Consider the following 14,047-nt stretch of genomic DNA (forward strand, 5'->3'; position numbering starts at 1 on the left):
GTATTGGTTAATAAATGTTTTGTGTTTTTTAAATATACATTGATTTGGACAGCGCTTCATTATTGTGAACATATATTTTTTTTGAATTCTAGTGGGGTTTGCAGTGACCTCTTGGTGAAGCAGCAGCCTAAAATCAGTGAATTTTAGCATCACAGTAATTAGTGTCAGCACCCAGTATTTCTTGTATTATTTTTCTGTTGTTTCTTTTAGCTGGCTGTTACTTAGGGCCAGCTTTTCGAACTCTCCCCTCAAAGTTTCCAGCTCTCATGTCTCATATACAGAACTCTTCCTGGGTAGAGCAACCTCAGAAATGGGACTCTGCACTGATTCCTCTGAGACAGGTTCTTGCTCCTTACTTAGTGTGTCCTTAATGAACTGTCATAGTTCAGCAATTGGATCTTGAGCCTCCCGTGGTGGATTATGCCAAAGGGCAACAACCCCAAGATCGAAATCTTGCACTTTATCCTCCTCATACACGAGTGGAACTCCTTCAGAAGCAAGTTCCCGGATGACTTCGGAAGTAGACTCCTGTATTGCAACTAGCTTAGCCATGACTTGCTCACGTACACCTCCAAAGGTACGGTCTTTGTCTGTGATTCGTCAGAGAAAGTCTCACATGTGCACTGGATGTCCAGAACCGGAGGCTTCTGAACCTGTGATGTCCCATCAGTGATTAACTTCTGAACGTATATCGCGTCAACAGGACAAGGATCCTGGGTTTCTAAGACCTCAACAGAAGCAATCTCCAGCTCAGATAAGACTCCCTGATCTTGGATGGGCTCTTGAGTAGTCATCAAATTGCCATAGGTCCAGGTAGATTCCTGGGATTCATCATTCTGCCACAGATCCAGCAGATTAGAGGATTCTTGTTTTGGAGGTGGATGATCACTTGACATCAAGTCAACCTCTCCCAGCTACATTACCGCTTCCTCCTCACTCCCTGTCAACTGAGGAGCAGCCGGGAATCCCACATCCTCATCTTGTGTCTCCATAAACACATTTTCTGTGAGCCCCTGTGGCTGCCATGCTCCATTTTGAACAGGTTCCACTGAACTCAGGGCTTTGTTCCAGTCTTCACCCAAGCTACTACGATGTTCTTTTTCCAGAGAATGAGGTGGTCCTGCTTCGGATGAACTTCTCACTGCCGTCCTAGGGGTTAACAACAAAACACTGCCATCTGATGTGGCTCTCTCTTGCTGCTTGAAAAATTCCTGTGGATTTTCTGTGTGCTGCGCAATAATGGCTGCAGCTTCCTCCATGCTCTGGAACGGCAATACCAACTGAATGGACATTAGTGCCTGTAAATGCTCTACCTCTGAGGAAGGGGTGGTCTTCTGTATGCCGACTGACGGGATCCCGGCGCACAGGATCCCGACAGCCAGCATACCGACACTTATTCTCCCTCGTGGGGGTCCACGACCCCCTTGGAGGGAGAATAAAATAGTGTGGCGCGCGTAGCATGGCGAGCGCAGCGAGCCCGCAAGGGGCTCATTTGCGCTCGCCACACTGTCGGTAAGCCAGAGGTTGGGCTCCCGGCGCCGGTATGCTGGTCGCCGGGAGCCCGACCGCCGGCATATCGTAGTGAACCCCTGAGGAAGGGCCCTCATTTCTACTTTCCAGGCAGATGGCCTTACTAGTGGCATAGCAGGGAGCCTTCCTGGCCTTAGGCACTGGCAGCTCTGGCTCAACTTTCCTGTTCCTTCTGGCTGGAACAGGGAATCCAGTATAGCCGGGTTCCAATGCAGTATGGTACCATTCTTCCGCAGCCTGCACCACTGTTGGCATCAATTCCCCCCAAGATGGCATCTCCACTTCGGCTGATAATGTCTCTGACCCAAACTTTGGCATAACGTCTTCAGCATTTGTTGTAGCTACACCTGTATCTGAACTGAAACTAAGCATAGTCAATGGTTTTAGCTTAGAAATCTCCTCCTGAAGCTCTGCCAAGTCTTGCGACAGAGCCTTATTGGCCAGCACCAAACTCCCATAGTGTGTCTGGTCACAGGAGATTTCCTTTAATAGTCCTTGGCTATGTACTACAAAGTTTCCAGATCTGAGTTTAGCCTTTGCCAAGGTTTTCTGCAACTCTGACACGTGGCCTGAGAGCTTGGCAATCTCTTCTCTACTCCTTCCCAATTTGGTCAGAGAGTCAGACAAAAGAGATTCCTTCTCCTCCAGCTTTTGCGTTAAGGTGTTCACCTGCTCTTGAAGGAAATCACATTTTTCCTTAAGCTCTTCTAGCTCCTGGTCCTTTAATTGGACATTGCTTTCAAGGTCACTTATCGTGTGACACCAAAAAAAAAGGTTCCATGCTAAAATCTTCCCAAAGATCTGGATTACTCCCAAATAAGTTCTCCACTTCACTCTCCAACTGTGGGGCTTTAATAGGGTCACATAAGTTCCTGACCTGAGGTGTTAGAGCTGTCACCCCTTTTGTTTTTTTTACATGAATTCTCTTTTTGTTACCCATTTGAAGAGACACTTCAGAATATGCTTTATATCTAAAATTCTTTATCCACCCTGTTACCTTTGAAAACTATAAGTGAAAGGGAAAATAAAAATTCCTTTTTCTCTTTTTAGCACAGATTAAGCTTTTAACAAAGCACTGAAATGTAGCATGTACATAGTGGTCCCAAATACCTTACACTGATAGTGCAAATAAACAACTTCTCCCTTCAGGCTCTTAAAACTAGAACTCAGGGATTGCTGGGACACATAATGCCACAAAGTTTATTTATTTAAACAGATCCCTCTTTATAAAAGATTTAAACTTTGCTTGATTAGCTCATTAAGACCAATTAACAGGGACACCAGACTCCCATTACCAGATTTTGCAGGCACAGGTAAAAATAAGCTTGGAAAAGAAATTCAGTCATAAATTATCAGCTGCTTGCAACCCCTTAGAGCAAATCAGCACAGCTGCTTTCAATGAATGGTGCAAAGCATATAAGACAGAACAGGCCATGTACCTTGTTTAACCTATATGCTGCCAATGCAAACCTTTGCACCAAAATCAAACACATTCAGTTTAAACAAAACATATTATTTTTACCCCATGGGATTGGGTTTAACCACTATTCACAACACTCTTGGTCTGGTACTGATGCCCACAAGTTAAGCTTGGTCTGGAGTTTGCTGGTATGTGTGCCGCTACCTTGCAGCTGTTGGGTCCTCTGCCACGTGTGACACGACTAGCAGAAGGGCCCCACATTGAGCACCATTTGTAACAGGAGACTTGCTAGAATGTGCCCTGCTACAAAAATCCACCAACGACCGACTCCAGGCTTGTGCAAAAACAACAAATACCTTTTATTCAGGTAGCTCAAAAACAAAGATATACATAAAACAAAGATCACTTTCTTTAGTATAAACTACCAGGGAGGTTAGGCCCTGCCTCACTCCCTCTTACTAAATAAGGAACCGTTCAGGTCCAAGCATCCTGAAACTAGTGGCCCAGCCCTCCGGATCCCACTGTCCCTAGCAGGCCTATCACATGGACACTAATTGCCTTCAGGAACCCTGACTCATGGGAGAGACTCTGCTTTAAACCCAGCACCCAGGTACTGGCTGATGAAAAAGCTTCTTGGGCTAAAAAGCCTATAAGACCTGGTCTGGGCCAAATGGATGGGAACCTGGTCCATCCACACTTCCCATCCACCCCCAGGACCCTGTGTGTAGCTTACAGGTGGCAAAGTACCTCTCCTGTCACAGCACTTAACAACTCCTCCATGGTAGATGGGACGGATGCACAATATATGAACCTCAGGTCCCTTAACAAACACCACCAAACCACAATTCAACAAAAAAAACCACTTTAAAAAAAAAACTTAAAAAAATGGACACACCCTGGCTGGTTACTAACCTGACCAGAGGACATACTGAACAATTTTTTTTCATCAGTGTTCACCACAGAAGAACTTATGGTGGGAGTAGTGATCATCAAATTAAAGGAGCTTGGCTTAGGAAAAACTATTTGCACATGGATAAGTAACTGGCTGGATAACAGGGTACAGCGAGTAGTGGTCAATGGGAAGTCCTCAAGCTGGAGCACAGTAGTCAGCGGAATACCACAATGGTCCGTACTCGGGCCACTACTGTTCAACATATTTATCAATGACTTAGAAATAGGCCTGGAAAGCACAGTGTCAATCTTTGCAGATGATACTAAACTGTGTAAGGTAATTAATTCGGGAATAGATGTGGAGTCTCTGCAGAATGATTTATCTAAACTTGAAATCTGGCCATCTAAATAGAGAATGAGGTTCAATATAGAAAAATGCAAGGTTATGCATTTCGGGACTAAAAACAAACTTGCATCCTACATATTAAATGGGATAAGACTAGGGGTAACAGTATTGGAAAAATATTTTGGGGAGTACTCATTAATAATAGGCTTAATAACCGTACACAATGTCAAAGCGCAGTAAAGACGGCAAGTAAGGTGCTAGCGTGCATAAAACGGGGAATTGAGACAAGGGACGAGGATGTAATCCTGCCGCTGTACAAATCATTGGTACGTCCGCACCTGGAATATTGTGTTCAGTTTTGGGCACCACTGTATAAAAAAGATATCGGTGAACTCGAAAGGGTTCAAAGACGAGCTACTAAATTGATTAAAGGGCTAGAGGGACTGGATTACAAGGAAAGGCTTACTAGGTTGAATATTTATACCCTGTGTAACCCTACCTTACCTCTAAATGTGGGTCACTAATATATTTTATGTGCCTCCACCCAGGCTATTTTCTAATTTGGCTTGCCTGGGTAAGCCCTGTCTTAAAATGGATATATTATTTAATAATTCTACTTTCAAAACCCTTGTATTCTTAATATATTAAATACCTGTTCTTCTTCTTGTTTCAGAATCCCAGGATTTGCCGGAGTCAACACAACACTTTTATGGTACGTATAATATTTTGTTTTGTTTTAATATACTCTTTATATTAACCATATGACCAATTCCTTATTTCAATCCACATATGACTATACAATTTACAATTTTCATATTTTTCTTTCTAAGTATACGCTGCATCACATTAGTTTTTACCAAACATTGAATTTTGCATACATTACAAAAAAAAACCTTGTGTGTACTAGAGTGAGTGACCCGGGTACTCCTAACCATAAAAGTTTGCGCAGTTGGGGCCCAATGAATGCTTAGAGAATACTGGTATCCTGTAGAAATAAATGGAGAATTTCCTGCATAGAGTCAATAGTTAATTTAATCCCGTTTACTGGGGTAGAACAGATGATCCTCCTTTCTATATCTTTCTTGTTTTCTTTTACTCTAACCATCCTACAGTTGCAGTACTTTCCATGTAGCAAGAAAGTTTTACCATTGTTTCCATTAGGTTAGAAAAAGGCTACTTAAATTAGACTCCATGGGGTAAATTTACTAAGATTCGTAATTTCCGAAAAAAGGTCAAAGTTCAATCACGAATGACATCGACAGTGTAAAACTGCAACTTTTTGAATTGATTACGATGGATTTACTAAGCTGTCGTATTCGGGTTTTTCTTTTCTTCCGATGTCGATGTCATTCGTGTTTTTTTACCTATTTTTACGGCAGTGATTAGCAAAACACTGCCGACTTTTTTTACAATCAATCTCGGCCGGATCTGTGTGATCCGTGCTGGGGTTTATTTTTTTATTTTTTTTTAATTAAACACTGTAAAATAATAAAAAAAAATGCGTGGGGTCCCCCCTCCTAAGCATAACCAGCCTCGGGCTCTTTGAGCCGATCCTGGTTGCAGAAATATGGGGGAAAAAATGACAGGGGTTCCCCCATATTTAAGCAACCAGCATCGGGCTCTGCGCCTGGTCCTGGTCCCAAAAATACGGGGGACAAAAAGAGTAGGGGTCCCCCGTATTTTTAAAACCAGCACCGGGCTCCACTAGCTGGACAGATAATGCCACAGCCGGGGGTCACTTTTATATAGTGCCCTGCGGCCGTGGCATCAAAAATCCAACTAGTCACTCCTGGCCGGGGTACCCTGGGGGAGTGGGGACCCCTTCAATCAAGGGGTCCCCCCCCCCAGCCACCCAAGGGCCAGGGGTGAAGCCCGAGGCTGTCCCCCCCCCATCCAATGGGCTGCGGATGGGGAGGCTGATAGCCTTTGTTGTAAAAGAAAAGATATTGTTTTTAGTAGCAGTACTACAAGGCCCAGCAAGCCTCCCCCGCATGCTGGTACTTGGAGAACCACAAGTACCAGCATGCGACGGAAAAACGGGCCCGCTGGTACCTGTAGTACTACTACTAAAAAAATACCCAAAAAAAGACAAGACACACACACCGCGAAAGTATAATTTTATTACATACATACACACATACATACATACTTACCTTAAGTTCCCACGCAGGTTCTTGCTGTTCCCCACTACACGCTTCTACATGGGTCAACTTACCTGATGAAAAGGCTCTGCCTTGAAACGTCGTAAGGTTTCCATGGTTTGATTGCTTGCACAGTTTTTTTCTGTATTTGCCATGTTTTGCACATAAAATATTTTTAAGTCCTTGGAGTGCCGCCTTTGTCCCTTCCTGATATACCTGAGCCACAGGTGGGAAAGGCATGCTACCTGCATTAATTTAAGGAAGGCACCCAGGCATATTTTTGTTTTATCCTGAGTGCCGGATGTATACATCGATATATATATATATATATATATTATTGGTAGGAGTCTTAATGACATAAATGTTCACTACTGTTTAGCTGTTGATTCAGTCTCGTTACCAGTGTGTGTGTATATGTATATATATATATATATATATATATATATATATATGCAATTATAATCTCCATCGGGTGTGGTTCATCAAATCGACAGTATCTAGATCGACAATGTTTAGGTCCACCACTATAGGTCGACAGTCACTAGGTCGCCATGGATGGAAGGTCGACAGGGTTTCTAGGTCGACATGTGCTAGGTCGACAGGTCTAAAGGTCGACATGAGGATTTTTTTTTTTTGTCGTTTTCTTCGTAGAGTGACCGGGATCCCAAATTAGTGCACCGAGTCTCCTCGCAAGGCTCGCTTCGCTCGCCATGCTTCGGGCATGGTGCCTTCGCTCCGCTACCGCTTCGCTCGGCACACTTTACCGTTCCAATCGTAGTCCACGTGGATCGTTAAGTACGAAAAAATTCAAAAAAAGTTGTTTTTTTTTAAACTCATGTCGGCCTTTCGACCTGTCGACCTAGCACATGTCAACCTAGAAACCCTGTCGACCTTCCATCCATGTCGACCTAGTGACTGTCGACCTATAGTGGTCGACATAAACATTGGCGACCTAGATACTGTCGATCTTCAGACCGGATGCCTCTCGATCTTACTATATGAGGTGTCACACCACTAATATAGATAGCCTATTATATCCAGCAACTTCTTGGTCCATATAACTGCTGCTGTATAGGCTATAGTTATAATTACATTCACCTGTCCTTGGTGTGATTTGAGCTTATTAATGAGTCACAATAAATTCTCCAGGCTTTTGACTAAATACAGTCTCTAGCAGTATTCTCATACAGGAAATTCCAAGTAGTCTCCCCTTGCACTGGATAATTAGCTTGATTTATCCTGAGACCGGTTATATATATATATATATATATATATATATATATATGTATATGTGTGTGTGTGTGTGTGTGTGTGTCAGTTCCTGGTCTCCAGTTCAGCTTCCTATCAATTAGGTATCAATAGTGTCAGAGCTAATTGCGGGTGTAGTGCATTTTTGTCTCACTTACACCTCCTGTAGCTTTCATCTGGGCTGCACTCCCCCGACTCCTTCCTCAAAGGATTATAGGCTGGCTCGCCTGTCTAGCTGGACACTGTGGCCCTTCATACGATGCCCGCTTAGCTCTTTCTCCGGGACCGCCTCAGGGGAACCTCTCACTGTCGCTTCTCTAAAGGTGGGGTGACAGCAGTCTGTCAGTGGCACTTATACATCTAGCGCCGGACAGCGCCGCCCAGGACCCCGCCGCCGCTATATGTTTACAGCAGTTACAGCTCTGTGCGGCGACGGGTCTCTGGTGCCAACGCTTCCATAGCCTTAGTGCACCCACCGCTCTATGGGCTAGCTCCGGCTAGCCTGCCCTGTGTCGGCTGCCTCACCTAAGCCCCCACCACCAATGTTCACAGCACTCACAGCTCTAGGCGGCAGTAGGACTTCAGGTGATCAGCGCTAACAGGGGGATCAGCAGACTGACTCGCCGCCGGTGGGGAGCGTCTTTTATACGCTTTCCTCCACCGGCGCGTGGGAACCCTCTCTGTACACGGCCCACTTTTACCGGCGCGGGACCCCTCTGCACACGGCCTACCTTTACCGGCGTGCGGGACCCTCTGAACCCGCCCGCTATTATTACCGGCGCACAGGTCTCCCTTTGTCCCTTTGCACTCAGCCACCAATCAACGGCACGTGCAGGCTGCTTCCCTTGTCCTCTCACACTGCGCTGCACCTCCTGTATATTCAGTACACCTTTCCTATATGTATATATACACGTATTAAACATGTAGGTACTATCATGGGCATTATTAAATATATTTTGACATTCCCTAAATTACATAAAAATGTATTACAATTCATTTATTTATAACATAGGAAAATAACCTATAACCTGGAAAAGAGGCGTCTAAGAGGAGACATTATTAATATCTTCAAATATGTAAAGGGACATTACAAAGAGACATGTGGGCACTCGCTGCGGCTGGAGGAGAGACAATTCCGTACGCAACAGACGAAAGGGTTCTTCACTGTTAGGGTAATAAGGATTTGGAATTCCTGCCAGGAAAGGTAGTAATGGCGGACTCTGTAAATGCATTTAAAAAAGGAATGGATATATTTCTGATTGAAAATGATATCCAAGGTTATAATATTTAAAATATTGACGTTGATAATCTGGGTGTAACATGACTTATAGTTGTTAACTAGTCATAAAACATTACTTCAGCAGGTACAGTAAAATCAACTCAACTTAATACAGGTTGAACACGATGGACATTTTGCCTCTATTCAACCTCAATTACTATGTTACTATGCTAGAGATGTGCGGCTGGCACTTTTCGTGTTTTGTGTTTTGGTTCTAATTCCATTTTCATGTTTTGGCTTTGGCTTGGTTTTGCCAAAACCACCCTTTCGTGTTTTGGTTTTGGTTTTGGATCTGGATGATTTTTGAAAAAAAACAAAAAATTAAAACAGCTAAAATCACAGAATTTGGGGGTAATTTTGCTCCTACAGTATTATTAACCTCAATAACAATAATTTCCATTCATTTCCAGTCTATTCTGTACACCTCACACTACACAATATTGTTTTTAGGCCTAAAAGTTGCACTGAGGTGGCTGTATGACTAAGCTAAGCGACACAAGTGGGCGGCACAAACACCTGGCCCATCTAGGAGTGGCACTGCAGTTGCAGACAAGATGGCACTATTCAAAACTAATCCCCAAACAGCACATGATGCAAAGAAGAAAAAGAGGTGCAGTGAGGTAGCTGGATGGCCAAGCTAAGCGACACAAGTGTGCGGCACATACACCTGGCCCATCTAGTAGTCCCCAAACAGCACATGATGTAAAGAAGAAAAAGAGGTGCAAGATGGAATTGTCCTTGGACTCTCCCACCCACCCTTATGTTGTATAAACAGGACATGCACACTTTAACAAACCAATCATTTAAGCGACAGGGACTGTGGCTGAAATGACTGGTTTGTTTGGGCCCCCACCAAAAAAGAAGCAATCAATATCTCCTTGCACAAACTGGCTCTACAGAGGCAAGATGTCCACCTCATCATCATCCTCCGATTCCTCACCCCTTTCACCGTGTACATTCTCCTCACTGAGTATTAATTCGTTCCACCTGGAATCTACCATCACAGGTTCCTGTGTACTTTCTGGAGGCAATTGCTGGTAAAGGTCTTCCCGGAAGACTTTATAATTCATTTTTATGAACATCATCTTCTCCACATTTTGTGGAAGTAACCTCCTACGCCGATCGCTGACAAGGTGACCGGCTGCACTAAACACTCTTTCGGAGTACACAATGGAGGGGGGGCAACTTAGGTAAAATAAAGTCAGTTTGTGCAAGGGCCTCCAAATTGTCTCTTTTTCCTGCCAGTATACGTACGGACTGTCTGACATGCCTACTTGGATGCAGTCACTCATATAATCCTCCACCATTCTTTCAATGGTGACAGAATCATATGCAGTGACAGTAGACATGTCAGTAATCATTTGTAAGTCCTTCAGTCCAGACCAGATGTCAGCTTTCGCTCCTGACTGCCCTGCATCACCGCCAGCGTGTGAGCTAGGAAATCTTATCCTTTTCCTTGCAGCCCCAGTGGCGGGAGACATTGAAGGATGAGCTATTGATGCGTCACGTTCCGCTTGAGTTGACAATTTACTAACCAGCGGGTCTTTGCACCTCTGCACACTTGTGTCTGCTGGAAAGAGAGATACAATGTAGGCTTTAAACCTAGGATCGAGCACGGTGGCCAAAGTGTAGTGCTCTGATTTCAACAGATTGACCACCCTTGAATCCTGGCAAAGCGAATGAAGGGCTCCATCCACAAGTCCCACATTCTTTGCGGAATCGCTCCGTCTTAGTTCCACCTTCAATTTCTCCTACTGCTTCTGCAAAAGCCTGATGAGGGGAATGACCTGACTCAAGCTGGCAGTGTCTGAACTCACTTCACATGTGGCAAGTTCGAAGGGTTGGAGATCTTTGCACAAGATGGAAATCATTCTCCACTGTGCTTGAGTCAGGTACATTACCCCTCCTTTGCCTATATTGTAGGTGGATGTACAGGCTTGAATGGCCTTTTGCTGCTCCTCCATCCTCTGAAGCATATAGAGTGTTGAATTCCACCTCGTTACCACCTCTTGCTTCAGTTGATGGCAGGGCAGGTTCAGGAGTGTTTGATGGTGCTCCAGTCTTCGGGCATGCAGTGGCAGTATGCCGAAAGTTGCCCGCAATTTTTCGGGACACCGACAGCATCTCCTGCACACCCCTGTCATTTTTCAAAAAATTCTGCACCACCAAATTAATTGTATGTGCAAAACATGGGACATGCTAGAATTTGCACGGATGTAATGCACGCACAATATTGGTGGCGTTGTCTGATATCACAAATCTCCAGGAGAGACCAATTGGGGTAAGCCATTCTGCAATGATGTTCTTCATTTTCCGTAAGAGGTTGTTAGCTGTGTGCCTCTTACGAAAAGCGGTGATACATAGCGTAGTCTGTCTAGGAACGAGTTGGCATTTGCTACATGCTGCTACTGGTGCCGCTGCTGTTGTTGCTGTGGGAGTCCATACATCTACCTAATGGGCTGTTACAGTCATATAGTCCTTAGTCTGCCCTGTTCCACTTGTCCACATGTCCGTGGTTAAGTGGACACTGGATACAACCGCATTTTGTAGGACACTGGTGACTCTTTTTCTGACGTCTGTGTACATTCTTGGTATCGCCTGCCTAGAGAAGTGGAACCTAGATGGGATTTGATACCGGGGACACAGTACCTCAAATAAATCTTTAAGTGACTCTGAACTAATGGTCGATACCGGACGCACCTCTAACACCAACATAGCTGTCAAGGCCTCAGTCACCTGCATTGCAAAAGGATGACTGCTGTCATATTTCATCTTCCTCACAAAGGACTGTTGGACAGTTAATTGCTTACTGGAAGTAGTACAAGTGGTCTCCTGACTTCCCCTCTGGGATGACGATCGACTCCCAGCAGCAACAACAGCAGCGGCAGCAACAGCAGGCGTACCACTCAAGGATCCTATGGCTAAATCCCAGTTAGGAGAGGACTCCTCAGTCTTGACAGTGACATGGCCTGCAGGACTACAGACGTTCCTGACTGAGGAGGAAGTTGACATTGTAGCAGCTGGTGGTGTAGCTTGCAGGAGCTTGGGTACAGGAGGAAGAAGAGATTTAGGTGTCAGTGGACTGCTTACGCTCTTACCCAAAGATTCACAACTTGACACTGACTTCTGATGTATGCGCAGCAGGTAACGTATAAGGGAAGATGTTCCTAGGTGGTTAACATCCTTACCACTACTTATTACAGATTGACAGAGGCAACAGATGGTTTGACACCTGTTGTCCGGATTTGAGGAGAAATAATTCCACACCGAAGAGGTGGCTTTTTTGGTAGTTTGCCCAGGCATCACAATGGGCTTCTTCGTCCCAAGGACAACAAGTGTCTCCCCCGGTGCCTGACTTAAACAAACCACATCACCATCAGATTCCTCATCCTCAACTTACTCCTTAGCGCCAGTAACACACATATCCTCATCCTGGTGTACTTCAATAGTGACATCTTCAATTTGAATATCAGTAACTGGACTGTGGGTGCTCCTTCCAGTACTTGCAGGGGGTGTGCAAATGGCGGAAGGAGCCACCTCTTCCATCCAGTGTTGGGAAGGTCAGGCATCGCAACCACCGACACAATTGGACTCTCCTTGGGGATTTGTGATACCATCTCAGAGCGCACAGTTCTTTTCTGTGCTCTTTCCAGCTTAACTCTTTTAATTTTTCTAGCGGGAGGATGAGGGCTTCCATCGTCATGTGAAGCTAAACCACTAGCCATGTACATAGGCTAAGGCCTCAGCTGTTCCTTGCTAATATGTTTCGTAAATTGCATATTGGCAAGTTTACGTTTCTTCTTAGATGATTTAAATTTCTTTTTTTTTGGTTCTTTTTACTGAACTTTTTTCTTTTTGGATTTTACATGCCCTCTACTATCACATTGGGCATCGGCCTTGGCAGACGACGTTGATGGCATTTCATCGTCTATGTCAAAGGTTCTCAAACTCGATCCTCAGTACCCCACACGGTCCATGTTTTGCAGGTCACCTGTAGATTTTTCAAATGTGACAGTTGGTGATACACAGTGCAGCTGCTGGGTGACTTGGAAAACGTGAACCGTGTGGGGTCCTGAGGACCGAGTTTGAGAACCACTGGTCTATGTCATGGCTAGTGGCAGAAGCTTCAGAACTAGGAGGAAGTGGTTCTTCTTGATCTTACCCTATTTTCTCCTGAAAATTTTTGTTCTCTATTATTTTTTGGGAGTTATAAGAGACAAGGGGGGTCATTCCGAGTCGTTCGTTCGGAAAATTTCTTCGCATCGCAGCGATTTTCCGCTTAGTGCGCATGCGCAATGTCCGCACTTCGACTGCGCCAAGTAAATTTGCTAAGAAGTTTGGATTTTTACTCACGGCTTTTTCATCGCTCAGGCGATCGTAATGTGATTGACAGGAAGTGGGTGTTTCTGTGCGGAAAAAGGCCGTTTTATGGGCGTGTGGGAAAAAACGCTACCGTTTCTGGGAAAAATGCGGGAGTGGCTGGAGAAACGGAGGAGTGTCTGGCCGAACGCAGGGTGTGTTTGTGACGTCAAACCAGGAACGACAAGCACTGAACTGATCACACTGGCAGAGTAAGTTTCGAGCTACTCAGAAACTGCACAGAGATGTCTTTTCGCAATGTTGCGAATCTTTCGTTCGCAATTTTAAGATGCTAAGATTCACTCCCAGTAGGCGGCGGCTTAGCGTGTGCAATACTGCTAAAATCGCCTTGCGAGCGAACAACTCGGAATGACCCCCAATATGCATCACAGCAGAGAACACCAACACTGTGAATGGCTGGACTGATACAGCACAATACACTGACTACACTGGACTGGTCTGCACAACACAGCACAACTTATACAGCTACACTGGATATATGGACTGGACTGAGCAGCACAACACTTGCCACCCCACTTTCCCGGCCCCAATAAACAGACACTGAGCACACTGAATACACGTTCCATTACTCTCCGAGACTGGAGTGAAAATGGCCGCAATGCGCGGCTCCTTATATGGTATCCAAATCCCGCGAGAATCCAACAGCGGGATGATGACATTTTGCCACGTTCGGGTTTCCGAGTCAAGAGGGAAAATCCGAGCCTGGCTCGGATACGGACTTGGAAGGCAAAGTTCGGGGGGGTTCGGCTCTCTGAGAACCAAACCCGCTCATCTCTATATATCATACATACAGTATGGGACTCTACAGGAGA

The 14,047-nt window shown here is 44.9% G+C and overlaps 1 protein-coding gene across 2 annotated transcripts in view; it reads right to left on the reverse strand.

Annotated features, from left to right (window-relative positions):
• The window catches only part of LOC134935979 (uncharacterized), a 103,444-nt gene that overhangs the window by 19,334 nt on the left and 70,063 nt on the right, over positions 1-14,047 (reverse strand). The gene's annotated exons all lie outside the window — the stretch shown is intronic.

Source organism: Pseudophryne corroboree, chromosome 6 (assembly GCF_028390025.1).
Source record: "Pseudophryne corroboree isolate aPseCor3 chromosome 6, aPseCor3.hap2, whole genome shotgun sequence".
NCBI classification, from domain to species: Eukaryota; Metazoa; Chordata; class Amphibia; order Anura; family Myobatrachidae; genus Pseudophryne; species Pseudophryne corroboree.